The sequence below is a fragment of the Dipodomys merriami genome, unplaced genomic scaffold (assembly GCF_024711535.1).
Source record: "Dipodomys merriami isolate MVZ:Mamm:240054 unplaced genomic scaffold, mDipMer1.0.p SCAF_34, whole genome shotgun sequence".
Taxonomy (NCBI): Eukaryota; Metazoa; Chordata; class Mammalia; order Rodentia; family Heteromyidae; genus Dipodomys; species Dipodomys merriami.
In genome coordinates, this window is record NW_027204937.1 from 11,792,191 (window position 1) to 11,796,379 (window position 4,189).

Sequence of the window (4,189 nt, forward strand, 5' to 3'; positions counted from 1 at the left end):
CGCTCTGCGGCGCGGCGCGTTCTGCGCTCTGTGCACCAGAACGCCCGCCAGCAGCCCAAGGTGGAGGAGGGGGCGGGGGGGGGGGGGAGGCGTGTACTGGGCGCGTGCGCTCTCTCTAGACCCTGGAGGAGAGGAGAGGAGAGGTTCTGGCTCTGCCCTCCCCTCCTCTGAGCCAGAGGAATCCCGGGAAGGAGGAAGGGCGATGGGAGGGGCAGCTCAGTGCAGGAGAGGGGAAGCAGGCATGCTCTGGCTCCTGCATCTCTAATCCTTCATCCAAGGGACTGATTGATTCTCGCTTCAGGCTGATTTCTTAGAGCTGCTGGGTGTCAGACTCTCAATGGCAGAAGATTTGAATTTAGATTTTGAAATACCGTTCAAGCTGAGATAATTTTTCGTCTTCTTTGTAACAAATAAATGAGCTTCTTTTACCTACATCCTCCCTGGGATATTTCAAGCTCTTTGTATGAGGGCAATGAACCCTAACTTGGGAAGACAGGCACAGCATCACACCAAATGTAGTTTTGTTTTGCCCAGATAAGGATCCCCAGAGCTCGAGCCTGGATTCACCAAGGTCACCAACGCAGCGGGTCAGAGTTGAGAGCCCCGACTTCCAGTTTAGCCGGGTTTTTATTGTGGTTACAGCAAGGGTAGTGTAAGGTCTGCTCCTGGATGGCCAGCAGACTCCACCCTCCTCGCAGCAAAGTCTCCACCCAGTACCTGCGTTACCTAGGCAACTGGCACACCTGGAAGAGGTCACATCTGCATCCGCTGAGGTCACATCTGAATTTGATGTGGCCACACCTTTCTCCGCCCATACCCTAGATAAGGGCTAGCCCAGGTCCAGACCCTCTCTCTCTGTTCTATTCTAGCTCTCTCTCTGTTCTTTTCTGCTCTCTCTCTCTGCTCTCTTGCTGCTCTTTTCTAGCTCTCTCTGCTTTCTCTCTGCACTAGCTCTTTCCTCTCTCTTTTCTCTCTTTCCCAGCTCTCTCTCATTCCCAGGCCTTTCCCAGCCACGTGGAATGCCAACCTTGCCTGGTTCCAGAAGGTCTACAGAATAAACCTACCCCTTACCTGAATACCACATGTGTGCTGGTGCTGTTCTTACTCGGATACCTCCTTCACCATTTATGTTAGTTTTTTAAAAAGAGATAGCCGAGTAAGAACAGCACCAGCACGCACGTGGTATTCAGGTAAGGGGTAGGTTTATTCAGTAGACCTGCTGGGACCAGGCAAGGTTGGCACTCCACATGGCTGGGAAAGGCCTGGGAAAGAGAGAGAGGAAAGAGCTAGAGCAGAGAGAACAGAGAGAGCTAAAAAAGAACAGTGAGGGAGATAGGTAGCAGAGAGAGCTAGAATAGAGCAGTGAGAGAGCAGAGAGCTAGAAACGAACAGAGAGAGAGCTAGAATAGAACAGAGAGAGAGAGAGCTAGAAAAAGGCAGAGAGAGAGAGTCTGGGCCTGGGCTAGCCCTTATCTAGGGTATGGGCAGAGAAAGGTGTGGCCACATCAAATTCAGATGTTACCTCAGTGGATGCAGATGTGACCTCTTCCAGGTGTGCCAGTTGCCTAGGTAACGCAGGTACTGGGTGGAGACTTTGCTGCGAGGAGGGTGGAGTCTGCTAGCCATCCAGGAGCGGACCTTACAGGTAGGGGGTTACATGATTGGTTAACATTTAGTGAGTGAATCTTGTAACAATCTTATTGGCTAGCATGTGCAGGCTTAAGCAGTAAACTATGTTAACTATGCTATCTTAAGAAACATTTGCAACTGTAGGTACCTTCCTGTCATCAGCTGATGGCTATTGCTAGGGGAATTATGGGCAGAATGTTATTGGGACATTTCACAATTTTTCCAAGAACCTGAGTTCTTACTTTCTGTACAAGTCTTTACCATGGAAACTTTTCGGTAAAGGCCCTCACAATGGATACTTTCAGTGAAGGCCTTCAAAATGGATACTAAGTCCAGAATGGCTGTACTTTGGATAAGGCCTCTCATTCCCTCCCCCTTCCTCCCCTTCTCTAGTAACTAAGGTAGCCAATCATGGATCCCATATTTTCTATGGGTTGAAACGGAGCCCTTAGTACCATCAACTGAACTGTATTGACTCTTTTATGAATACGACCAATCTGTTGATTATGCAAGGTCCAATTGTGAGTAACAGAATTAACAGTACCAAAGGCCCTATTAGGGGAATAATCCATTGAGCCTGAGGCTTATATAGCCATCTGAAGTCCAGGTTGTTAGCTGGGCACTTATGGTGTCCCTCACACAGTTTTTCTAAAGCCTTTACATTTTCTTCCACCAGTCCTGACTCTGATCACAGTTAACTTAATTTTATACCAGCTGTACTCATAAGCTCCAATTTTAAGACATACTCATACCATTTGCTACATAAACTTTCTGGGGTTTGTCTTCTTCCCTTTTTCACTCTGATACGAACATTTTAAGACAATCCTTACTTTTCAAATCCTTTCTTATCCTGGAGACCATTTTGCCCCCAATTCCTTTCCCAAGGCTTTCTTTACTACTCTCTTCTTTCCCTGAGTTTCTTTGCCACTAGAATTTAAAACTGCCCATTTTTTTTCCTCTTTGGCTTGTGGAACCAAGTTATCTCAGAACAGCCTCAAGGCACCACTGAGGTGGAAAAGCTTGCTAGATTTTAAGACTAAGAGCAGGGCTGGGTCTCATTTCTCTACCTCCATTGATAAAAATCTCTGAATACAAGGTAGAAGGAGATGTAAGGGGTATGGTATTCTAGGCTCACACAGGGGCTAGTCTGGTGGGGTTACTACTCTTTAACACTCACCCAGGAGGAAGCAGGTTATTACCATACCAGAGTCAAACTAGGCTGTGACTACAGAGTGGATTTCCAGTCCCGATGACCTGAAGTGCCTAAGGCCAGTGATGTCCTTGCCCCAATATCTACTGTGGGAGTAGAGAAGATTACTGGATATCATCAAAAGAGTGTCCCACAAAGTCTTAGTTTTAGCAGACTCAAAGCAGTTTTCCACTGGGAAACAGTCTCAGGGGATGGAATCAGGCAAGAATTCAAGTCTACTTTTTCCACGGTGGAGGTGGTCCAGGTGACAATGTAGATTTCCTCCAGGTGACTGTCAGGCTGTCATTGAACTTTATCCATTAAGGTGTGCAGCAGTAGCAGTAGCAGCAGCAGGGTCTCTTAGTGGCTCCAAGGGACTGTCACACCTTGTGCTGGGCTGCAAATTCCTACACAGACTAGTTAAGGATACATTACATAGGCTTGGCAGGCTGTGCCCCCCCACCCCGTTTTTAAAGACTGTTTAGACAATAGCCTAGGATAATTTACCAAGACAACAACTTTTTACTAGCCAGATATTTTTGTAACCATCTCTGACAGATGCAGTCTACACTTGCACACCTGTTAACACTATTCTATTTTGCCTCGTTTTTCCAAAACTGACTCTGGACTCTTGATCTTAAAAGGGGGTTGATGGGTGGAGGTCCATCTTCTGTAACTTCTTCAAGCTGACTTCAGGGGCATTGATCCTACTTAGCCAGGAACCTATAACCTTAGCTATTTTACATGTGGAATCAGAAGAATTATTACTTTGAAATGATACCAGCGGAGAATGATACCAAGCATATGCCCTTCCAAATTCAAGCCCTACCCCATGAGTCTCTGCCCTGGGACTGTACAGACCTCATACTGAAGAGGTACAGACTTTTTTTCTTATCATTAGTTTCTAAATTATAATTACAAGCCTGTGCTGGTGGCTCATGTCTCTAATCCTAGCTATTCAGAAGGCTGAGATCTGAGACTGAAAGTTTGAAGCCAGCTTGGGCAGACAAATCTGTGAGACTCTGATCTTCAATTAATCAGCAGTAAGCTGGAAGTGGAGGTGTGGCTCAAGTGGTAGAGCACCATCCTTGAGTGAAAAAGCTAGGCAAGAGTGCAAGGCTTTGAGTTCAAGCCACAATGCTATCACACACACACATTTAGATTGTGTTAGATTGTATGTCATCTTGAGAGGATTTAAAATATTTAGTATAGACTTGGTGTGATATGTGTAAGGCTGAAATTGAGGCTTGTCTGGGCAAAACAAAGATGATATTTGAAAAATAAACAAAAAAAGGGGGTTTGGGATACAGCTCAAGCAGTAAAGGCTTATTTGCTTCATGATGTCTAGACTGTTTTGGTCCCTGGGTCCTT